Source organism: Uloborus diversus, unplaced genomic scaffold (assembly GCF_026930045.1).
Source record: "Uloborus diversus isolate 005 unplaced genomic scaffold, Udiv.v.3.1 scaffold_14, whole genome shotgun sequence".
Classification (NCBI taxonomy): Eukaryota; Metazoa; Arthropoda; class Arachnida; order Araneae; family Uloboridae; genus Uloborus; species Uloborus diversus.
In genome coordinates, this window is record NW_026558098.1 from 5,173,277 (window position 1) to 5,200,487 (window position 27,211).

A 27,211-nucleotide genomic window follows, 5' to 3' on the forward strand; every position below is an offset into this window, starting at 1 on the left:
AAAAAAAAGCCAAAAATAAATAAAATAACTGACAAAATATAGAAAAATCAAAAATTGGAAAGTAAGGTATTGAGATGGGGAAAAAATTCAGTTGGTCTGTCTGTCCTCCCCCCCCCCAATAACTTTTGAGTGAATACTCCGATTCAATTTTTTTTTTTTTTTCCAAAAGATCTCAGCAAGGGCACCTCATTCCCACACTTCACTTTTCGGAGGAACACTCACTTTAGGAAAACGTTTTTGAAGAAGAGTATGTACAGAAAATATCTTTTTGATTTGAAAGGTTTTTCATTCAATTTTGAACAGTTCAAATCTTTTAACATTAGTGCCTATGGCGAAAATAAAGACAATGTAGATCCTGAACTAAACGGCGGATTTACTTCAAACAAATTTTGTTGGAAATAGCTCTTGATGATCAACTCCCCGACTCCGACTCTTAGAATTTTGCAGCAGCCGACTCTGAGTCCGAATCCTGTACACGAAATATAGTCGGACTGCGATTACACGACTGCGAAGCTTTGGCAAAAACGTAGGCATGGAGGGGAAATAATTGACTGCGACTCTTGGAAATTTAAAGTCTTCAGCACCGACCACAACTCCTTTATCTCAAAATATGTCCAACTCCGCAAACGTTGGCAGAGTTGCGAACTTAGAGGGAAAGTGACCGATTCCTTCTCCGAGTCTTTGAATTAAAAACCTTCGACTCCGGAATCTGACTCCTTAACCCCAAAACGAGATTGACTCCAACGAAATGGTTTTTACTGTGAAATAATTATTGTTGATATGATTTGTTATTTTTACACTTAAGGTTTAATTTGTATTTAGTTTTTACGGAGAAATTCGGAGTCCTTTATGTTTTAGCATAAAGATAAGAGCAGACGATTGTTTTTCTAATAATGAAAATTATTTTATTCAATTTTTTAAACTTATTTTTTGGAAACAGGGAAAAACAATCTTTTTTATATGTATTTTTTTAATGAGCCTATTATTTTAAATTCTTTTAGAAAACAATTACAGATTTTTTTTCAAATGCAAAATAATATATTATTTACTCTGCTTAAAAGGTGCTGCTACTTTATTTGTTCGTTTATTTTTAATATATCTATTTTTTAGATGGGCGAGTCATACTTTATTTCTAGAAATCAGCTTAAAATGATAATAAGTTACGGTTGAAATAATTTGCGATTTTTTAGTTAACTTTGAGAATATTGATCAGATACTAAAAAGTCGATACTGGTATACGGGAGAGTAGGCTCGTTTAGTTCTGGATGGAGCTTCTTTTTGAATCAATCTTTCTAAATTTATTATTTTTAAATTAATTCTTTCATAAAAAAAATGATAAAAAAAAAATCACAAATGTTGATGTTGTGGAAAAATCGATGTTTTGGGTTCGACGCTTTTTCGATGTCCATGTTTTTGGATTTTAATTGAAAATTAATAAAATTTTCCCCAATTTTCTAGCTCGTAATTAAGTTTTCTTATGGAACTGCTCAAAAAAATTTTGCCGACATTTCATAAGATCAATTTTTCGGTGCAGAGGCAGAGGATGATTTTTGGGACGATCATTACAAGATGGTAAGAGATGACTGGAGTGTGAGAAAGTAATTCACAGTAATTTCGTTCCTCGCCAGAATGGGTTTTCAAATGTAATTTGAAGTTCGCAACGTGGCAAAATGCCATTGAAGATTATTCACACGAATACGGTTTCTCGCCAGAATGGGTTTTCAGATGTAATTTGAAGTTCGCAACGTGGCAAAATGCCATTGAAGATTATTCACAGGAATATGGTTTCTCGCCAGAATGGGTTTTCAGATGTAATTTGAAGTTCACAACATGGCAAAATGCCATTGAAGATTATTCACAGGAATACGGTTTCTCACCAGAATGGGTTCTCACATGACTCAATAAGTGTGAAGCGAGGGAAAATGCCTTTGAGCAATGCTCACAGGAATACGGTTTCTCTCCAGTATGCACTCTCAGATGTTTCTTTAAATCGGAAGCGTCAGAAAATGCCTTTGAGCAATAATCACAAGAATACGGTTTCTCTCCAGTATGTAATCTCAAATGTTTCTTTAAAGCGGAAGCATCAGAAAATGTCTTTGAGCAATGCTCACAGGAATACGGTTTCTCTCCAGTATGTAATCTCAGATGTTTCTTTAAATTGGAAGCATAGGAAAATGCTTTTGAGCACTGTACACAGGAATATGGTTTCTCTCCAGTATGTACTCTCAGATGTTTGTTTAAATCGGAAGCAAAGGAAAATACCTTTGAGCAATATTCACAGGAATACGGTTTCTCTCCAGTATGTACTCTTAAATGTTTCTTTAAAGCGGAAGCAACAGTAAATGCTTTAAAGCACTGAACACAGGAATATGGTTTCTCGCCAGTATGGGTTCTCAGATGTCTCTTCAAATCTGCAGCGCAGAAAAATGACTTTGAGCAGTGCTTGCAGGAGAACGGTTTTTCTCCAGTATGTACTCTCAAATGTTTTTTTAAATTGGAAGCGTCGCGAAATGCTTTTGAGCACTGAACACAGGAATACGGTTTCTCGCCAGTGTGTACTCTCAAATGTGTCTTTAAATGGAAAGCCCCGGAAAATGCTTTTGAACAATGTTCACACAAATAATTTTTTTCAGAGCCATGAAGGATCTCAGACTGATATGCCATTGCGAAAGAATGTTAGAAAAAAAAAAAAGTTTTTTTTGCATAAAACTCCCAAGATGATGGATTTTTTTACTCAGGAAAAATTTCCTCGTTTCAGTTTCCCTGTGTGGACGAATAGATCTATACTTAAGCAAAGCAATAATTACTGCTGCACGAATTGTAATGCATGCAAAGCTTGAGATATTTACCGGCGATATCGCGAACATTGAAATCGGACATCCACGGCCTGCACTTCGTCCAACATGCTTTAGTCTTCCGTTTGCTGCTGCTGCTACAGGAATGTATGTGAACTTAAAAATTGGAGAAATTCAACAGACGAAAGCGGAAACAAAGGTGGAGGCGTGTCAAAGCCCAGCACCATACTTGCTGCATTCCAACAGCATGTAATCTTGATTTAAGCTGTAAAGAAATGAAAAGAATTAAGAGTCTCATCACATTAAAATATATATATCTTTAAGCGCAAGCAGAGCGGTTAGGTGCTTAGTATGCGAGTTTATCTGGTTTTGATCATGTTTTTTTCGTCAAGCCAAAAACTTGCCCGTTAAAATTTTCAAAAGCTTGTTCAATGAGCATTAACTGCTGCTGCCATGAAATTATGTATTTGCATTGAACCTTAATAACTGTCAGGAGCCAGAGATAATTGTCTATATCAGAGAATACAGCACTATAAAGTATGCATTTTTACGAATTATACTTTGTTACAAAGTCTCAAGTTTTGAGAACATACTTCATTTAAAAAATGTTCACGTTAATGTATCATTTATGTTTTTTGGTGTAAAATACACTCTATAACACACAAAAAAAAAACAGACGCACCAAGAAGCAATCATCCAATTGCTTCTTGGCGATTCGAAAATGCTGGCAAGGATGGGTGGAAAATGGCAGAGTTCAGCGTCAGGATGGTAGCTGTCGACCAAGCTACACAACAGATCGTGAGGACAGAGTGATTGACCGATCAGCTGTCACAGCACCTTCTTCATCTCTACCAACCATCAGACGTTCAACCCATGAGAACAGACGGTTGAGGCAGCGAAATCTTCGCTGGCGCCGACCGTTACACTACCTGCCGCCGACGCCTGCATACTGCCAACCCAGACTACAGTGGTGCATAGCTCGATCAGGTTGGAATGATGCCGACTGGGGACGTGTAGTCCTTAGCGACGAATTCCGTTTCCATCTGTGTCTTGACGATCATCGAAGACGTGTTTGGAGACACCCACGGCGAAGGGCGGATCCTGCTTTCACTATTGCACGCCGCACCGGCCCCCAACAAGGCATTAGGGTCTCATGTGCCATTTCCTTTGATAGTCAGACCCCTTTGGTTGTAATTAGAGGTACACTTATTGCAGAGCGTTAAGTCAACGACATCCTAAGACCTGTTTTGCTACCGTTCCATTTGCACTACCCTCGGCTGGTTTTTCAGAAAGACAATGCCAGATCACACACGGCACGTGTTGCTATGAACTGTCCGCAGGCTTGTCAAACACTTCCTTGTCCTGCCAGTTCGCCAGATCTTTCTCCCACCGAGCATGCCTGGGATATGATAGGAAGGGGATTACCTCCGGCACGGAGTGTTGATGACCTCGTTCGACAATTGGAGCTTAGAATTGGTTCTCGTCTGAGGGGCGGCTGCAGCCTCATAGATGCTCCCTTTTGATTCTCCACCGCAAGTTTACCAAATTTAAAAGCTGCGGATACAAGACAGGTCCAAATAAAAAATTCACATGCCCAGTTTTTTATACTCGACTTACGGCCGAGCGCTTGCCGACTCGGCCGATGATTCTTAATGATTTTCCGTTTGCCCAAATATGATTTCAGCCGAACCGATTGAAATAAATTTTGAGTTCCGGAAAGGATACCCTTTCAATAAAATGGGAAATAATAAAATTTTAAGGAGAAATATCTGGTTAAAAAATTTCATGAACAGCGGGGCATGTAAGGCTAAAAGATTCATGCCCAATTGGAATTTTTACATGCCCCGGGCATGTCGGGCAATGAAATTTTCGAGCTCTGACAAATATTGAAACACGATTGATTACTGACACTTACAAATTTGAAGCCAAAATTTGATATTGGGTTCTGAAAAACAGATGCAGTTAATAAAGGAAGCATCAAGTAGTGATAAAAACAATTATTGGTTTTTATTTATTTTTTTCCTTTTCCATATTTTTACATGTTATTTTGGAATTTTAAAACTATTTTAAAAGTATGTATGTGTTTCAGCCCACAACAATCACTTCAATGAGAGGTGCAGTATTCGGGTCGAAAAAGGATGGCCACAATTAGAGACGTACCGAGTACTCGGCTTTTCACTACTCGGCCGAATTACCGAGTACCAATTATGTTTTAAGAAGAACCACCGACACACACGTGATCAATTTTTAACTTATTGGAATAGTAGTATAGACCTCCTTGTCCATATAAAAGTTTTTAAAACTAAATTCCTGCTGAAATTTAATTTTGCATAATTTAAAAATTTTTGTTTATGTCAAGAATTTTACAAAAAAATTATTTTTAAAATTAAACATAAATAAATAAAAGGTATGATTAATCAAGTTGGAATTAAAACAAACTATACCAATCTATTACAGTTCTAGTCCGTCACACATAAATAATACAGACACCTACACATATATACAGGCACCTACACATACACACACACCTACACACAATTACCCACACATTCATGCCTGCACACAGACACAAACACATATGCCTACACACACATACCTCGCCCCCATGCACATATTCATACACACAACTACCCACACACATGCACGCATACATACAGACACCTACACATACATACAGACACCTACACACACACCTACACACAATTACCCACACATTCATGCCTGCACACAGACACAAACACATATGCCTACACACACATACCCCGGCCCCATGCACACATTCATACACACAACTACCCACACACACGCACGCATACATACACACACATACACAAACACATACATAATACACACACATGCATACATACAGACACCTACACATACATACAGACACCTACACCTACACACACACCTACACACAATTACCTACACATTCATGCCTGCACACAGACACAAACACATATGCCTACACACACATACCCCGCCAACATGCACATATTCATACACACAACTACCCACACACATGCACGCATACATACAGACACCTACACATACATACAGACACCTACACGTACACACACACCTACACACAATTACCCACACATTCATGCCTGCACACAGACACAAACACATATGCCTACACACACATCCTGGCCCCATGCACACATTCATACACACAACTACCCACACACACACACGCATACATACACATACACACATACACACAACTACCCACACACACACACACGCATACATACACATACACACATACACAAACACATACATAACACACACACATGCATACATACATACAGACTCCTACACATACACACACCTACACACAATTACCAACACATTCATGCCTGCACACAGACACAAACACATATGCCTACACACACATACCCCGCCCCCATGCACACATTCATACACACAACTACCCACACACACGCTCGCATACATACAGACACCTACACATACACACACAGACAATTACCCACACATTCATGCCTGCACACAGACACAAACACATATGCCAACATACACATACCCCGCCCCCATGCACACATTCATACACACAACTACCCACACACTTATGCCAGCACACAGACACAAACACACAATGCCTACACACACATACCCCTTACACACAAACACACACGCCTACATACACACACTCGTGATTGTGAAAAACATAATTTGAATTCAAGATGTCAAAATTCACATCAATTTTTCTTTTTTTGCATTTTTGTCATCTATAGTACAATATCTTTATTGTACACTAGTGATTCCCGCACGGCTTCGCCTGTAGCAGAATAATAAAAGGTCTTTTGATTCGCCTGTATATTTACAAATAATGAGTAGTGAATTTCTCGCCAATTGGATAGCCCATGTTACGGTTCCACGTTATAATAACTTGGTAATTTACTCGTCCATCTTATGATAATCTTGCTCGGGAAAATGTTTTTAAAATTGGAACAGAAAAAGAAAAACAAAATCAAATTTTCAAAAAATCGCTTCGAGGTTCACACTTTAATGCTACAAACAAATTTTGTGCCAAATTTTACGAAAATCGGCAGAACGGTCTAGGCGCTATGCGCGTCAAAGAGATCCTGACATTCAGCTTTATTATTTCTAAAGAAGCTCGCTTATTTGGTTTCCGATGAAAAAAGGGCGCGAAAGAAACGTCTAATTCCAACATTTTCCTATCATTAGTTCCCGCTTAATCAAATATCGTTGGTTTCAAGAAATTTCATTCGATTAAGCGGTCTATTTGATTAAGTGGGGAAATATTATTTACCTTTCCCCTAAATTGACAACATTTGTCTTAAACGTAATAATAATAAATCAAAAGCTATATAAAGGAAATAATTAAAGTTATATTGTCGAATGGTTTTTGAAGTAAGATGAAGAACAAAATAGTTTAACAATTAGCATGAAATAACTGACAACTTGAATCATGAAATCTGTTTTCGTACTTTTTTCTGTGCATTATTTTTTGGAAAAGTCCACAATAGTGAATTGCTTGCTTAACCCCTTCAGTAGGAATTATGAAATATTTGACCAAAAATGTTAATATTTGGTACACAGTGTACTACGGTAAAAGGTATCTGATAGACAAAATTTTGAGTTTGTGGGAGAAAAATTAAAAGAGTTATGGCACGTCCGATATTCCGATTTTTGAAATCAATATTTCATATGCAAAAACGATAAAATACCGAACAAACTTCATTATAAAATGTTCTACAAACAATTATAAAGCATAATATAAGCATTTGAAACGATTAATTAAAGATTATATATTTAAAAAAAAACAGGAAAAAACCTCGCTTTTCAGATGAAAATCCATGGTTGGAAAAATCAGCCACTCTCTATCTCTCAATCCTTAGAATGTCAGTGTTGTCAATCCCAAAACGAAAAATTATTTCACAGATTATAATAAGCAGAATGTGAAGAGTCAAATACAAAAAAAAAAAAAAATCAACTAATTAAATCAATTATTTAAAGTGTATGTCCGGTATACCGGGCACCAGGTCCGAAGGGGTTAAGGTCTTCTGGTAACACTGTTCCGATTCCCTTTCCCCCTTCTACGCTAGGGTCTGTCAAGGTAATTTTGGTATAAAAATGATCTACTTTCCAATCTTGTAATAAATTTATGTGCACATATTTTTTTTTCTTTTTCTTGTTTCTGCTTCGCATTATGACTTTCCAGAATAGTTTTCTACAAATTGCATGTTAATAGACTCATCTCTACATAGTATAAAATGAAGTCGCCAAAAAGCGTCTGTGTGTTCGAACTCGCAAAACTCGCGAACTACCCGGCCAATGTAGCTGAAATTTTCACAGTTTGTTCTTTTAAGTCCTGGAAAGGCTTGCAGATCAGTTCGGAAAAAATTCGATGAAGGTTCTTTTTTCATTCCAGTTTAGGCCCAATTTTCACATAAAATCCTGAATGTGGGGGTGAAAAATTATTTGAGCATATTAATATTATCTATCGTTGGAAAGGTAAAATTTCTTGCGTCCTACGCAATTTGTTTCAATGCTCTAACCTACTTACGGCGGGAGTTATTTGCATTTTCAGCTCCAATTTGTTTAGGTTTAGCTGAAATTTAGGCACTACTTCCCTCATTAAATAAATCAATAAAAAGTGAAGGAATTGTCCCGCAGTTTTCTTTTTGACACCATTGGAAAAAGCAACATTTAATCCTCCAGATTTATCTCGACCTTTGGTCGAAAAACTAAGCTTCTATCTCCAAAGGGAAAAAATGTTACAAACATCTTTAAATCATGTTCAAAAAATCGCATTTCTATTCAAATTGTTTAACCATTTTCTTTTGCATTTTAATTTCTTAAACTTATTTTATTTCGTGTTTCCATGGTTACGCTTTTAAAATCCATCTTTCACATTTTAATTTCTTAAAAGTATTTTAATATCTGTCGTCATTGTTTGGAAGGGAAATTTTGCATGATTTTTTTTATTTATTTAAGCCTGATTGTTGAATATATGTCACTTGACACAATTTTTATTTTCTAATTAAGCCGGGCAACGCAGCTAGTTTACATATAAATGGCAAACGTAAGATTCACTATACCCAAATTACCCCACGGATGGGGGAATTTAGGTATAGTAATGGTTAAAGGGCAAAACATGGTTTAAATAACAGTCTTACTCAATTTTTTCAAACATAGGTTGAATGTAGGTACAATAGAAATAATGGAATGCTACGAATCCTATTTTTTTAAGTATTAAGATGGATTTTAGACTGAAAATAGCCTAATATGACAAGCGGTTAATGGACAGGAAGTAGTTTTTTGTTACAGAACATTTAAGAAAATTTAAAAAACCTTCCATTTCATTCTTAGCATATATTACCTTGGGTAGTGAGGATGCACATACATACCTATGTTTGTAGTCCAATAAAATTATTATTTGTCCTCCTGATAGGTAAAATGTAATGTATACCCAAATTACCCCATGTTTTCAAATCATTAATTACATGAAGACTAATTACGTTAAATGTTTCAATTCAATGCTGAATTAAAGTAAACATATTTAATGTCTATATACTAAAAACTTGAAAAATATAGAGTAGCAGGTTAATTAGCAGCACTATTTGGAAGTAGTTGGTTTGCATTGCATTGACATCTTCAAAAGTTGAATTTATTTTTTATCAATATCAAAAAGAGTGTTGGCAACTTGTTTTCAACATATATTCGTAGGTAAGGATGACATTTATAACTGTGAATTTTTGCAGGTGCATCAAAAGAATAGTTTTTATTTTATTCAATAAAATATAACTTATACTCAAATTACCCTGACTACCCAAATTAACCCCAACAGACCCTACTGTATTTTACATTCAATATTTTATCAATTTATTATTGCTTAAAATGTATATATATTTCTTTGTGTTATTTAATTTAATTATTGATTGCTTTATCTTTTTTTTTTGTAATCGCAAAGATGAAGAAAATTTGGTAGAACATATTAAATAATCTGACGGAATATGAATGTTGTTTTTCTTGCCCGTTGTTGGAGAAAAATATTACTTTATATTTTTACGTCAGTAATTGTTTGTACTTAATTTATTCAAAAAGTTTCTCATCAAAAATATTCCCGAAAGCTCATCAATATTATTCGATTATCCGGGGAAACTATTCAATTAAGCGGGGATCTTTAACATTGCGTCTATGGGGAAATATTCGGTTCTGGGAGGTTTTAGTGGTATAAGCGGGGGTATTTGTTTATCCGTTACCCGATTAAGCGGGGCTGACAGTATCTCGAAAACTTATTTCTGAAGATACTGCTGTTTACCTGCACACGACAGTATAAGCGATTTTAGCTGTACAGTCAACAATCGTTTATCGTGGTTAATTCGTTCCAGACTTTACCACGATAACTGAATTTCCGCGAAGTAGGATTTTGTATATATTTTTCTACTTAGAGAGCATAAAACTTACTTACGGCAATTCAAATAGGTTTTTATCACAGTTAGAGCCCCCTAGACATAAAACAGCACCTTTAGTCACCATTACATTTGTATTACTTAATATATTGCACAAAATATGAGATAATTAGATATGTTAGAAGTAATTGATATCACATTGTTAATTATTCGGAAATAAACTACACACACACACGCAGTTCTTACACACTAATACTAGTCTATGAAAAAACCTCAACTTGTTCGATGATGAATCAATTACTCGTTAGTGACCGTAGGTGCCCCCATCCTTTCCTTTACATTTATGTATGTAAAAAGCTAGTATATTGTTGAACACCATTTACAGATGTATTTATCCCCTAGTAATAATCCAGTGATTTATACTTTCCAGTTAGTGCTTAACGGTTAAAATGAGATAGCAATTCCCTACACTTTCTTCTGCGATTTTATACCTCCACGTACAACTAGCCCCTCAAACATTAGTTAAAAGCTTACCTTACTTAAAAGATAGACACTTTGTTATTCTTTTGAAGAAAAAAGTTTACACGAGCGCATAAAAAAGGCAAATTACTATATTTGAAAAAAAAAAGAAAGAAAAAACCACGATGTAGTGAAGCCGCGAAAGTCGAAGTGCGAAGTAGCGAGGGACGACTGTATAGTAAAATTTTGTTTAAGTTGCAAAGCAATCCAAAGTTGAAACATCTGTGACGAGGTCTCGTAACGATCCATTTTTCTCGGAATGGCAGGTGGTCGCTCTTAAGTTTTCCTATTAATCTAACTGATTCAGTGGCAAATCCACGATTTTATTCTCAAAGGGACTGAGGTCATAAAAGTTTTTATTGCCTTAGTGTCTCTTAACTTTCACTAAAGTAAATAAAGACTTTTTTTAAATAAGGCCGTCACAAGTTTCAAGGAGCTGATGTGTGCATCACATGACTTCCTTTTACTCCAATTTATGTCATTTCCCCATTATTGGTGGTTTTAATGTGATTCAATTGTTTACTCTCTAAATATCACCAACAGTGGCCAAATTGAAACCAAATTTAAAATTTAAAAAAAATTGCCAAATTTGTATTCAAGTCGGCGACAAAATTTGGCGACCAAAAGACTATCGATATATCGCCAACTGTCCGACAAGTGATCACACCACTTGAGTTTACATCAAAATTAACAAAGCTTTCCCCCTACAAAAGGGCAAAAGACCCCCTTAGGAACATCCGAATGCAACCAAAAGAGAAGGTGCACAACTAGGAATCACTAGGAGTCTACGTACCAAATTTCAACTTTCTAGGACATCATACCGCTTATGAGTTATGCGAGATACATACACACATACGTACGTACATATGTACGTTACAAGAAAACTCGTTGTAATTAACTCGGGGGTCGTCAAAATGGATATTTCGTTTGTCTGTAGGTTCCCAGGCATATATCCACGTGTGGTCGGGTCGAAAAAAAACTCGACATTCATTCGGGGATGAGAAAAAGGGAAATTAAGGCCGATTTTTGAGTGAACAATTTTTCGCGAATACAATACTTCCTTTTTTGTAAAAGGAAGTAAAAATTGGAAGGGGGGGGGGGGACTCTGGGCAGTCATTCAACGTTAACAAACTTACAGTGAGAGCAAGAGGGCCCAGCTTTAGTTTTCGAGGAGCGAGCTGGGGTTGGGGGTCCTGACTAGCATATGAGCACACAAATAATGAGAAATATGTTATATACGGAGAGAAAGAGAATCTTTAAAATTAACCTACAGCCATAAATCAATTGAACTGATCACGGCCCCACTTAATACTTACGGGCCGTGGCAATTGCTGAAATCCATGGCAACAAAGAGGGCGCTACAGAGCACCCCTGTTTCCAATACTTTGCCATTGATTGGTGGATGCAGGGGTTCCAAGTGGCGCCTCTTGCAGTCAAAACGGGCGACATCCAATCAAAAATATAAACAAACTTTGAGACATTGATTATGATTGGTGGATGCATAAGACGGATTGAAACGTTGACAATGATTGGTGGATGCACAAGATTCCGTTCAGCGCCTCTTGCGGTCAAAATGGGCGATGTCCAATCAAAAATATAAACAAAATTTAAGACATTGATTATGACTGGTGGATGCAAGAGATGGATTGAAACGTTGACAATGATTGGTGAATGCATGAGCTGCATCAGTTTTACACAGAAAAGTCGAAAATTGTCAAGGCCTCTTAAGTGCCGGCGCCATCTAATGGGGCCATGAATTGACTTACAGGGTTCATGATTTTTTTTATTTATTTCAAAAAATCGAAAAAGGCGGATTTTTTAAATTTAAATTGGATTTTTTTTTAAATGTTCGAAAATTTATAGATATTAATAGCTTTACATTTATAAACATAATATTTTTCATACAATAGATGAATCCATTCCACTTACTTTTAAAATTAAGATAAGTTCTCCAACACTATTCAATAATATTTTAAGATTTATAAAAATCTGTTATAAAGCTTAGATAAGGTTTGATTTTGTTTTATGCTTCGCTTTAAGATAAGTTTCCCATTATCATGTACGCTTTTAGTGTAAAATACTATGTTGAACAATTACTTTTCTGAACTATATTTAGTCGTGGTGAATAAGAAAAACTCCAAATTTTTATTCTGTTCTAAACTGTAATTTTCGAGTAAAAGCAATAGAGTGAAAATCTGTCACACAAACAGAAAGAGGGATCTGTGTAGTTTTGCCTGTTGACGTTAAGATAGTATAATGCACTGTACTTAAATTTAGATCAATACATTCTAAAAATTCAAAAATAATTTATAAAAGTAAAATCAACTGATTCTAATTAATAAATTTCTTTAAAAAATCACTTTTGATTTAAATCAATGATTTTAAAAAAAAATCTTGATTTAAATCATGATTTTAATCACGATTTACATCAAGCTGATTTCAAACAAACCCTAAAGTAAACTGCAAGAAAATTTTGAAATTTAAGTTTAAAAAATACAATTGAAGGTAATCTTTTATAACAAGGGAAATGTTCACCGAAGTGTTTAAATTAGACGATTTTTACTTATGTGGGGGGAAAGTAAGCACTCCCCCAGGGATTGCTCAAAAATTGAACTCTAAAAATTCAATTATATGCTTTTGATAAAGTTGGGGTTTGAGACTCTTAAACGGATTATTTTCAAAATCAAATTTCAAAAAGAAATTGTAGACCATTTTTGATGACATTCGGAAAGGTGAGGAACAGAGACTCTCTCCCAGAAAGTTTTCGAAATTGCACTTCCAAAAATGAAATGTTAGAGGATTTTAGATGATGACGGGGATAGGTGGATTTGTGGACTCTTTCCCGAAAAGTTGGAAGAATAAACTAAACTCAATCTTCAAGGACGTTGAGGGGAACAGGGGAGCTGGTCCACGAGGAAGCTGCAACCCCCATAGCCCTCATCTAATTCGCCACTGAATTAATTTGCCGAATTCTTCACCACATAAACAACATATACAGCATATAAACCACATATTTCAGCAACATCATTTTTTAAAAAGAATATCAGGACTTACTTCAGAGTGAGCCACCGTTTAGAATAAATGGAAAGTTCAATGACAACAACCATTTCGATCCCGTTGCTTGTCAAACAAACAAGAAAAAAAGCTTTTTGTCTAAAATGTTTCCAATTTTGAGTTCAGAATACGAAAAGAAGATATCAAAATTTCATGCGAAACTCTCAAATGCAGCATTTATCAATTTATAACGGTAAACAATCTTATTCTAATCCCTCACGTTGAAAAGTAAAAAAGTAAACAATGCAATTTTCTGACGGTTGCAGTTAAGTAGCAGAGATTCTCGGACGGAGGAGAGGAGTGCAATACTTATCTGGAGGAATAACTATTCTTAAAGCGCACTAACCCATTTGACAAACTGAAGTGCCATCTTCCGAAGTAATTCAAGCTGTAAAATTTTCAAGCTGCTCAAATCCTGTTTGATCATCGATTACATGGAAAGGCTAATATCCGGTTTACAGGCGGAAATGGACGTATCTATTAGTTTATAGGGATGTTGGGTGGTTTGTTTCAGATGGGCACTTTTGCCTCTCTATTATTCAGTCTTAGTTTTGTACAAATAAAAATTTGCCTTTTTAAATCTAAAGTATATTCGATCCATATTCTCACGGCAAATATTAATTGATTTATTTATTCACAACAAAGTTTTGAGCTTACCATTTTGCTTTTACGTTCCTGAACGAAATGAAAATATTTTTTCTTTTTGTTGTTCCACGAAAACTACTTTTGTTTCCTCTTATTTTGTTTTTGAGAATGCAATAAATGACTAAGGCATTAGTGACATTGTAAAACGCGTGCATGAAAATCCCGTCGTTATTTTCCCTTCCTCCCTGCTAGATTCATTCAGATGGAATCGTCTTTACTTGGCACATTGCCGAATTACATACAATCCGTGGTCAAACAGTATTTACATTATTTCAGTTTCTGTTTTCACGTACAGTTTGTTTTGCTTCTTTTAAATGCGGTATGTTTTTGAGGAGAATGTGAATCAAACATAAGAACAGGTCCAACAAAAAATTTTGAAACAATTAAAAAAGTGAGGACATTTCATTAAATGAAATGACCCTGACCATGCTGTGGCGAATGGTTCATTTAACTTTTCGTCTGTGGCTAATGCACTCGATTACTGAATTTTATAAGTAAATATATACAGTATGAGCCGCACCCGGAACACTTGTATATTGACATGCGTTAAAAAAATCGGATATTGTAATCAGTGTATAAGCCTATTGTTATCACTTTTTCATAGATTTTCAATTTTTTCCCTTTTTTTTGTCCTCAATCACCAGAAATGCACAGACAAACACTTCCCGGAAATTAAGTTGCCTTCTCATCAATAAAGCAGAAGAAATTTTCTTTTTAAAGACTTTGGCAATTCAAGCATGATGAGTCAATGCAGTACATCTAAACATTTCTCAGTCATTACTTTGTAAGTTACAAAAAAAAAATTAAAAATTAATGTGAATTCGGAAAGTTTGATTTCAAATTATGTGTTTTGCAATCACGAGTTGGGACAGGACCTTACTCATTGGAGTTATTGTTCCTAGAAACGGCTCTAGTACCCCCAAGCCTGCCCTTCCTCTTGGGCGGTTACACGTGTACAGGTGTGTGTGTAGGCTTGTGTGATTGCATAGACCTGTGTGTATGCATTACGTAGTTGTGTGTGTGTGTAGGACATGGACGTCACCGACTAGGAGAAGCGGAATCCGGGCAACAATGCTCAGGACCGGAGCAGCCGCGCGTGCAGAGGACGGTGGGCAAAGGCACGGATACCAAAGACAGTTAAGTGAGAACAATAAGCAATCGTGATTGCTCAAAAAAAAAAAAAAAAAAATGTGACGTGATTGAAAACAAATTGAAAATTTAGACAACAAGCGAAACCGTGCTGGAAATGATGGTGAAGTTGAATCTGCTTTGAAACTGTGGTTTACGAATGTCAGAGAACTTGATGCGCGAGTAAATGGTCTGTTAAAGCAGAAAAAAATTATCCTTAAAAATTTTTTCCTGGCTTTTAAAATGGGTGAACAATACTTTAGCATCGGATGGATGGTTTATTCGATGGAAAAAATGAACTATGTCACTCAGCTAATTTATAATTTTAAACTGCGTTTAATTGAGTAATTGTAATTTCAATTCACAGTTGTATGCTTCTTAATTGAAAAAAAATCTTCATTTTGTGCTTTCTTGATTCCTCTCGGCTATTGCTATCAATCGGTTACTGTTATCAAATTATATTTGTCCCAAAGTGATCACATTAAGCGGCGCCTATACCATGTGCGCGGCATTCGAAGTATTTCGTTCGAGTGTTCTTACCAGAAGCGCAGCGATAAATAACATTAGATATATTTCGCGAATATTAAATTTTCTCTTTTAGGATAGGCTTGAGAAAATTGCAAAAATTAAAGCTTAGCATAAATAAGAGCTTTTACAACATTATGCATGGAGCATATAAGAAAAAAACACCTTAGAGTAAAAAATATAGATTTTATAAGAGAAAAGTAGAGCATTTTCATAAACGGCTGCAAATATATCATTCAACAAAATTGCGAAGAAAAGCCTTTTTTACCAGTTACACACACTAATGAGCTGACATTGATTGGAAATCAGAAAAGAAGCGATGACACATTGACAAAAAAAGTTTTTTAACATTACTCACGAACTGGGCTTTTCGCAAGCAGAGGAACTTTCATGTGATGCTTTAAGTTTGAAGAGTCATAAAAAGTCCTTGAACAATGGTCACACGAATGTGGCTTTTTGCCAGTGTTGACTTTCATGTGATGCTTTAAGTTTGAAGCGTCCAGACTTTTTTTAAACCTTACTCACGAACTGGGCTTTTCGCTAGCGTGGACTTTCGTGTGATGCTTTAAGTTTGAAGAGTCATAAAAAGTCTTCGAGCAACATTCGCATGAATATGGCTTTTCGCCAGTGTGGACTTTCATGTGATTTTTAAGTTTATAGCGTCATAAAAAGTCTTTGAACAATGGTCACACGAATGTGGCTTTTTGCCAGTGTGGACTTTCATGTGATGCTTTAAGTTTGAAGCGTCAGACTTTTTTTTAAACCTTACTCACGAACCGGGCTTTTCGCCAGCGTGGACTTTCATGTGATGCTTTATGCTTGAAGAGTCATAAAAATTCTTCGAGCAACATTCGCATGAATATGGCTTTTCGCCAGTGTGGACTTTCATGTGATGTTTTAAGTTTGTAGCGTCATAAAAAGTCTTTGAACAATGGTCAAACGAAAGTGGCTTTGTGCCAGTGTGGACTTTCATGTGATGCTTTAAATTTGAAGCGTCAGCCTTTTTTTAAACCTTACTCACGAACCGGTCTTTTCGCTAGCGTGAACTTTCATGTGATGCTTTAAGTTTGAAGAGTCAGAAAATGTCTTCGAGCAACATTTGCATGAATATGGCTTTTCGCCAGTGTGGACTTTCATGTGATTTTTAAGTTTATAGCGTCATAAAAAGTCTTTGAACAATGGTCACACGAATGTGGCTTTTTGCCAGTGTGGACTTTCATGTGATGCTTTAAGTTTGAAGCGTCAGACTTTTTTTTAAACCTTACTCACGAACCGGGCTTTTCGCCAGCGTGGACTTTCATGTGATGTTTTAAGCTTGAAGAGTCATAAAAAGTCTTCGAGCAACATTCGCATGAATATGGCTTTTCGCCAGTGTGGACTTTCATATGATGTTTTAAGTTTGTAGCGTCATAAAAAGTCTTTGAACAATGGTCACACGAAAGTGGCTTTTTGCCAGTGTGGACTTTCATGTGATGCTTTAAGTTTGAAGCGTCAGACTTTTTTTTAAACCTTACTCACAAACCGGGCTTTTCGCCAGCGTGGACTTTCATGTGATGCTTTAAGCTTGAAGAATCAGAAAAAGTCTTTGAACAATGGGCTTACGAATACGGCTTTTCACCAGTATGAACCCTCAAATGAATCTTTAAGCTTGAACTGCGACAAAATGCCTTCGAGCAACATTCGCATGAATATGGCTTTTCGCCAGTGTGGACTTTTATGTGATGCTTTAAGTTCGTAGCGTCATAAAAACTCTTTGAACAATGGTCACACGAATGTGGCTTTTCGCCAGTGTGGACTTTCATGTGATGCTTTAAGTTTGAAGCGTCAGAAAAAGTCTTTGAACAATAGTCACACGTATATGGCTTTTCGCCAGTGTGGACTTTCATGTGATGCTTTAAGTTTGAAGCGTCTGAAAAAGTCTTCGAACAATGGTCACACGAATACGGCTTTTCACCAGTATGAATCCTCAAATGTGTCTTTAAGCTTGAACTGCGAGAAAATGTCTTCGAGCAACATTCGCATGAATATGGCTTTTCGCCGGTATGGATCCGCACATGTGTCTCTAAGTGTGAACTCAAAGAAAACGCCTTTGGGCAATATTCACATGCAAAGGGTTTTTCACCAGTATGTACTCTCATATGTTTTATTAAATTTGAAGATTGAGTGAATGCTTTAGAGCAGTGATCGCATGAATATGGTTTTTCGCCAGTGTGAACCCGCAAATGCTTCTTAAATTGTGAAAGGAAAGAAAATGTCTTTGAACAATCTTGACAAAAGTAACGTTTTTCGTCAGGTTCACATGAAAGCTGTTTTTCACGGTTCTGTGCTTGACACGCCATTGCTAGAGTACAAAATTTCACTTGTGAAATCTTCGTAAGGATCAAGTTTCGAATTTTCTGTCAGTGACCAAACATTTGAAAATGCCTCCAATTACAAAATGTCTTTGAACAATCTTGACAAGAATAAGGTTTTGCGTCAGGTTCACATGAAAGCTGTTTTTCACGGTTTTGTGCTTGACACGCCATTGCTAGAGAACAAAATTTCGCTTGTGAAATCTTCGTAAGGATAAAGTTTCGAATTTTCTGTCAGTGATCAAACAATTGAAAATGCCTCCAATTACAAAATGTCTTTGAACAATCTTGAGAAGAATAACGTTTTGTGTCGGGTTCACATGAAAGCTGTTTCTCACCAATACGGTTCTGTGCTTGACACGCCATTGCTAGAGTGCAAAAGTTCGCTAGTTAAATCTTTGCAAGGATAATGTTTCGAATTTTCTATCAGTGATCAAACATTTGAAATAACCTCCTATAACAAACCACAAAGAGTCTTCGAAATACAATTTCTTAACTTCGTTGGGAAAGAAATTTTAACTCAAAAAGTTTAAGGCTTTGAAGAACTGTAGCTTGTGACTTAACTTTTTAAAAAAATCAAAATCAGTTTTGGAAAAATGTTAAACAAAGTGAATTATTTATGTATCCTAAGGCGTTTTATCGGATGTCAAGCGTTTTCAATTTATAATGTGAAAAATTACTAGTACAGAATACTTCAATAATGTGATTTCGAAAATTGACGTCAAGAACCAGGTATCTATAAACATGTGTAGCACATAGAAAACAAGTGCTTATTTGCTTTCAATCATCTTGTTGTCGATGAAGGTCTCTTTTAGATCTTACTGTATATTCCATGCAACTTAAGGTGAGACACTGTTAAAACAAAAGAGAACTAAAGACGACTTTAAACCCATGGCACTGTTAAGAAATCCAAACTCAGTTCAATATTTTATACAGATCCACATTAAGTATTGAGTTCGGTTGTACCATTTTTTAAGGTACTTGTAAAACAGCAAAAAGTTTTTATTCAAATGAATAAAACATTTTTTTTTATTCCTGCGCAAATTGACCATGGACAACCATTGGTGACATTGAAAAAAAAAAAAAAAGTTTCGGTTAACTATTAGCTGAGGAGACGGAGCTCTTCAAATTAAGTCTTAATATTCAGGTAAACATCGTTGGAGTAACATTCCTTGGAAGGTTCATTTTGATGGACTTCTTTGGTTGCATATGAAGAGAAAGATTTTTATTGTTTGAGACTGATAATCATACAAGTTGTAGTCTGATGTCACATAATCCAGATTAGATTCATTTTGATAGATTTTGGTTGCATATGAAGGGGAAAATTTTTATTGTTTAAGAATGATATCATACAAATTGTAGTCTGATGTCACATAATCTAAATTAGATTCATTTTGATAGACTTCTTTGGTTGCATATGAAGAGGAAGATTTTTATTGTTTAAGAGTGATGTCATACAAGTTGTAGTCTGATGTCACATAATCCAGATTACTGCTGAAAATAATGAAAAGAATTAGCTACCGCTGAAAAAAGACTAAAAGAAATATTGAAGTCGTGCAAACGAATAAAATACTACTTTGAAAGCAAAAAAAAAAATAAATAAATAAAATAATAATAATAATAATAATTTGAATTTTGACATCTTGAATTCAAATTATGTTTTTCGCAATCACGAGTGTGTGTGTATGTAGGCGTGTGTGCTTGTGTGTGGGGGGTATGTGTGTTTGTGTGTGTAGGTGTCTCTATGTATGCGTGTGTGTATATGTTGGTGTGTGTGTATGTGTAGGTGTCTGTATCTATGCGTGTGTGTATGTGTAGGTGTCTGTATGTATGCGTGTATGTGTATGTGTTTATGTATGTGTTTGTGCATGTGTGTGTATGCGTTTGTGTGTATGTATGCGCGTCTGTGCAGGATATGAACGCAACCTGGAGACGGTTTTCGCTAGAGGAGCAGCATCGTGAGGAGCCGGTCGACGGTGATGCTGGCAGAGGGTGCTGGCGGAAAAATAAAATGATAGCACACCAAAACAGTCAAATAAAAGCAATAGCAATCGTGATTGCTCAAAAAAAAAAAAAAAAAAAAAAACAGCTGACGCTTGATTTAACGAACTTTTGTGGAATACGATAAATTCAATTTCCATAAATTCAATTTCGTAAAATCACGCGTGTTTATACATTAGAGGATTGTAATGTCCATTGTCAATCTTTCATCTTACCATAAGCTCAGATTTGCGAAGTCCTGGACTTTCATGGAATTTTTTTTTTTTTTTTTTTTTTTGATGAAGAGTACTATTACTGTGGCTGAAAGCAATGAAAAAAAAAGATGTTAAATTATGGAGGGGAAAAAAAAACAACTTTCATTACAGGAAAAAAAACATATTGAAGTCATGCGTATACATTTTGAAAGCGGAAATGGGCTATGTGTATAAAATGACACTTTCTTTATTTAAGAATAGACGCACAAATAGAGGGCGTCCAATAAAGGACTCCCTGGTTTCAAAATTAAAGATCTCGAAAACAAAGGATGATATTGGAATAAAATAAACGGTATGTTTATTGTGAAACCCATAAAAATCATATACAGGAACTTGTAAATTAGTTTTAAAAAGTTCCAACAGGTGGCGCTGTACGCTGTAATTGCAATAAAATTCTCCATAAGTAGTGCTGCGAAGAAGTTGGACGATAATTTGTCGCGTATATGAAAGCATATCTGAGGGACTAAACTGCTGCTGAAACAACAAACCCCTTCACAGCACTATTTATGGAGACTTCTACTGCGATTACATTGTGCAGCGCCACCTGTTGGCAATTTTTAAAACTAATTTCCCTGTTCCTGTATATGATTTTCGTGGGTTTCACAATAAACATACCGTTTATTTTATTTCAATATCGTCCTTTGTTTCCGAGAAATCTAATTTTGAAATCAGGGAGTCCTTTGCTGGACACCCTGTGTGTATGGATCGCTAAATCTTCCTACAAAGTCCACTTTTGAGAAGTTCAGATTAGAGATAGGAAAATAATTGAAGGGGGGGGAATTTTGGGGAAAAAAGTTTTTTTTTTCCTCCATTTGGGGGGAAAACATTTTTACACAATGAAATCTCGTTACAACGAACTTCAAGGAACCGCAAATTTTATTCGTTGTACAGTAGAACCTCCATTAAGGGACACCTCCGAATACGGGACACCTCTATTTAAGGGACATTTTTTTCTGGTCGCAGTCCCTTTGAATAGGGACTTCTATGTATTAACCTCTAATTAAGGGACACTCTCTTTAAGAGACAGTCACAAAGTCCAAAAAATGCTAAAAATAATGTATAAGCGCATAAGAAATAGTGAATTTACTTGAATTAAAGTGCCACCATTTCTCTAAAAATTATTTGAGGTAAGTTTGTCACACACATATGTGAAGGAAACCAGTAATGTATTGTATAAAAACTTGTTGAATTTGACATGCATGATTTGTCCTCTCAACAACTTATTCAAGTAGATTCAAAGCTGATGCAGAGTGCACAGCAACTAATTAGCTTTGTATATAAAACTTAAAATTTGAGAGTTAATCGTAATTCACATAGTATTACATTGTAAATTACATGACATAAAGAAAATATATGTAATGAATTACTTCAAAATTATTTCTGTATGCTACAAAACTTTGTAATTACAAAATTTGTGATTAAATTTTTATTAATAAAATAATATAAACTTAGAAATTTGAATGATTGTGAATTTTATTTAGCATATTTGAAACATTTTCAGTATTTCATCATAAGGGTTAATAGTTAATGTTTATTGTGATATCATACAACCAAGTACACGGCATGCACCAATTCATCCACCTCCAAATAAGGGACACCTTTGTTTAAGGCTGCTCTTCAGTGGGAAAGAAAAACCATCTCGCTTGAAAATGGGCCTTTTCTTTAAACGAAAGCAGTGTACATCAGTGAAGTGATTGACACTTCAACAACCAATAGAACGAGCGGTGGCCGATGAAAGTGTGGATCATGTGACCTGTCACATTTTGCAAGGGGACAGACCGGACGCTCCCCTGCTGTGCAGAGTAGTCGAAGGAGGTAATAGCTGACGGCGAAATGAAACCGCAGCTTTTTACAGACCCTTCCAAGGAAATTCTAGTTCTTTCCCTCTTGAGTCTTGACTACATAGGTAAAAGAAAAATAACTCAGTGTAAAAGGCGCGGCATTTTGCAATCCCGCTTGTGATATTAATTTATTTGCATTCGCACTAAAATTAATTTTTGAAACGAAGATTTTTTCCCCCATTAATACGGTTCCTGATCTCATCTAGGAAAAATTAACGAATGAATGAATATTTGCAATAAATTTATAAATTCGTTTTATTTTTAGAAAAATGTTCGTTATTGAAAATTGATAATATCAAAAAAGGAAGGAAAAAAAAGATAGCCTGCATGACCACACTGAATTTTAACGAAATGAACTCCAAATTCTAACCAAAAAATATTCTTTAAAAATGGATGATCCTACTTAATAAATTTGAAAAATCGAGTGCCGAATAAAAGTGGGGACTAACTAGTTATCGGTTGGCGAAATTCTTTCACTTCCTCTGCCTGTTTGCCACTCTCCCCAACCCCATCCGAGTTAGCAGAAAACATTCTTAAAAATGAAACTAGATCCTCTTTGCATAGTTAATACTTGATTGTACAATAAACATTAATGCCACTAATTAGTTACATTAACCTTTATTTGAACTGATAATATTTATATTTTAGTGCTAAATTAAATACTACTTTGTTGGTTAGTTACCTGTTTTACAAATGTAGTGGCGACTAGAAAAAAATGTGGCTACTATAAATACCTTTTCTCACCACTGGTGATCAGAAAATTCCCCTAATCTTTATCTTTGAATCCTTTTCTTTTTGAAAAAATATTTATTTATTTATCTAAGTACTATATGCAGATGAGAAGGCTACGATAGCATTTCTCAAGGGGTTGTTATGGTGAAAGTTCTTTCAAATTGAGCATAACAACGGCAAAGTCGCGGACGGCTACGGATAAGGATTTCCTGAATTTGAAAAATTAAAGATTTTTCTCTGATCTTTGTATGCAAGGGTGCTCACCCTGCTCCAAGCTCAAAGGCAAAAATCACTTTTTCCCCCACTCTCAATGTTTGTAAACTATCTTGCGTTGAAATTTTGCAATAAAACTAAACCTAGCACTTTTAGAGTCTCAGATTCCCAGTTACTAAATTCGGCAAAATACATGAGGTATTACATGCACTATATGACCAAAAGTATTGGGACACTTTCAAAAATTCACAATTTTACGGATTTCTCAAAAAATAAAAGACCAATTGCTCTCTGCTCTGTAATTTTTTTCTCATGAAAAGTATACTCCAGACGTCAAATCCAATAACAATTAAGTCTGCTATTCATTTAGGGGACCAGCAACAAATAATCTGTTCTTATCATGAATCACTCTATAGCGATGGCAGGAAAGTGTTGCCAGTTTGCTAACAATTCCTTACCATTCGTCGCCTATCCTAGAATTATAGAAATTCGGCTCATTAGATTGCTGATAACTTTTTAAAATTTAAAGAAATTGCGGTGGAATTTTTTTCATGGATTGTAGGATGTATCTGAGCTTTGAATTATGAACGTTATAAATTGCTATCTTTCGTGTCTGCGCAGTGAAAAATTAATAGCTTTAACTGTTCATATTTCAACAAATTTTCAATATTTTAACTTCAAATTTTATTATTATGTTTCTCTAAAATGCTGTCAAATATTTTAAAAGTTTAGTAACGTTTGACGAAATACTCTGCGTAATATAAGGCGAAAACCTTCAAAAAAATTTTGCATTTTTGAAAGAAATGCTTATATTTCCATGGGTATAAGAGATACTTTCACAAAAATATAAAAATAAGTTTTTGATAGATTTTTAACTCATTTCTGAAAATTATAGCTTATTCCCAGCAATTTGCAATGAAAAATTATCAAAAAACTTTTTTACTCAATTTGTTGTCGGTCCCCTAAATGAATAGCAGACTTAATTTTTATTGGAAAATGACAACTAGAGTATACATTTTATGCGAAACAAATTATAGAGCAATTGGACTATTATTTCTCGAGAAATCCCTAAACATGTGAATTTTTGAAAGTGTCCCAATGCTTTTGGTCATATAGTGTATATAGTGCTTCTACTTCAACACATTGAGCTTTTATTAAAATTTTCTAATAAGTCTTGTGAGTGTCTGATCCTCGTTAGTTGTCATAATAAATATTAAGGGTTGTACTTTTTCTCAGGAGGCACGAAAATATTACCTACATGTATATCTGCCTGAAAAAAAAAAAAATCTCGAAATACTTAGATGAAAAAAAATCTCAACGCCTCGCTCTGCCAGATTTTAAAGTTTTTATCGCTCTGCCTCGTTTTCATGCATCTTGCATTTAATGAATCAATAATAAAAAATAAAAAAAGGGCAAGAAACAGATTTGCAGGAAATACATAAAGTTGAAACAAAAATGAAAATGAACAGCTTACATTTAGGAAAGCAATTATAGGTACAAGTAAGGGTTCACAATTAAAAAAAAAACAAACAAGACAAACTTTTTCTTTTAAGTTCTGTGTTACGCACTTCTGTGCCGAAAAATTATCGTATCCTGTCTTCAGTCACAGAATAAAATGAATGTTCTAATCCAATGATTATCAAGTAATTTTCATTCGTATAGAACAAAAATCTTTTTTGAGATCCCACATTTTCCATTCTATTGACTCCTAGTAATATGTAAATACAGCGAGAGAAAGGATTTAGCTTCTTGTTTAGGAGAGGGAACCATTTCTATATTTAATTAACATGATCTTTATCGTAAGCATACTATTTACTCAGAAATACTCCCTATTTTCCCAAGCACTCTGTTTGAGGGCTATGCCTTTTAATTTTCTCGAAAATAAAAATTTTCAAAATGCACTTTTAGACGATCTCTGGTAGTATTTGGAAGTAAGTAAGAGGTCCTGTGATCTTCCACCAGCAAATTTTTGAACTTGAAACGCCAAAAACACAATTTCAGGTTCTTCAATTCTGTTAGGAAACGGGGAGTTCGGAAGCTTTCCCCGGAATTTTTCGAAATAGTCTAAAAACGCAGTCTTAGTGTGATGTTGGGGGGGGGGGGGGAGGCAAAATTTTTAAAGTGTTATAAACATGATTGTAGGCCATCTTTAATAACGTTGGGGACATGCAGGTTTTTGAAATCCAAAAATGCAATTTTAGACGACGTTTTTTTTTTTTTTTTATGGTCAAAGAAGGACTTTTCACAAACTCCCTTCCCGAAATTTTTTGAAATTAAAGCCATAAAAACGAAATTTAAGACGATCTTTAATGATGTTTTTTTAAGGGGGGGGGGGGGGGTGCTTATGTGACCTGAAAACCTTTATGCCTGTAATTAATTTTTTCTACATTGTATTAAAATGCTGATCTAGCTTCTGAGAATGAAAATAGAAAACAGTGAAAACTTGTAACCCCCATTCTATATTGTTCACATTTTAGTTAGCTTTGTCGGCAACATAAGGCTGAAAACGTCATTAAAACTAATACATACAATGCTTAGTAATTCTACCACGGTGTGTTTTTTACATTAACTGAATTATATTAAATTGCTAATATATTTTTCATGATTTTCTATGTGTTTAATGAGTATGTTGGTGTACGGAATGTTTTCCGCAATTGAATTTTCCACCTCCCAAACCTTCTAAAGAAATTTGACGAGTCTGGCTCTTAAAGACACAAATAATTTTCAAAAATGTTTGTTGAGCTGTGGAAAGCACTTTATGTGTGTACCATTTGTAGTAACATAAAACACATGTAAAACGATGCAAAATACCCAGTATCTGGAATACGATTTAATCTATATATAAAAATATTTTTCTACTGGAAGGGAAAAATGTCAACTTTTCGCATTCGACAGCATTGTAACAATGTTCATTATATTGTAAATAAACAATTTGACTCAGAAATATTCCTTTCAAATCTATTTCTTTTCAAACCACAAATTTGAAAAAAAGCAGATGTTGCGAATTTAACAGCTAATAGCACGCATCTACATGGATTCACTTTCAAAAGCACTTGATTCTTCACGAAAGCCTTATAGGAAAAGAGGAAAGAAGAAAGGACGTCCAGCGGAGGTCATTGAGGGGAACTAATGAGAGGGTAATAAATCTTACACCCCATTAGCACTTACCCCTTAAGTCTGTGCTTACCCCTCAAAAAGGGGAGGTTTCTAATAAAGGGCGGGGCGAATGCAAAAAGTGAACGTATTTTGAAATTTTTTTCAATAGTTAGAACATGATATTTGTTTAAAAAATGGTCGCATTATTTCAAACAAGATCTCAAAAGAGAGCTGGAAATATTTTGCGTGTCAGGGCGTTCTTAAAATTTCGATAGCACGAGTTGCAGATGTTTTACAGAGCGAAATGTCCAACAGTACCTCGTTTTCGAAGAAATTCATTTTTTCTCGAATTTTAAAAAATCGGAGAATGGACACATCAAAAAAGTAAAAACTAAAAGAAACAGACATGGTCTTGAAAAATACTCAGAAAAAAAACCGGATCCGAAAACTTCACAGGAATTTGTAAAACAAGCTCCAACTTTCTCCGTAGGTTAACATTAGATCCGAATCTTTCAGACTCTCAGTGAAGAGCACCCTTAAGGGACAAAATGCCTGGTCCCCTTAGTGTCCCTTATTGAGAGGTTCTACTGTATACGGAATTTAATTGTAGTGGAATTGAAATACTGTAATTCGTTGAAATGGAAATTTCTTTGT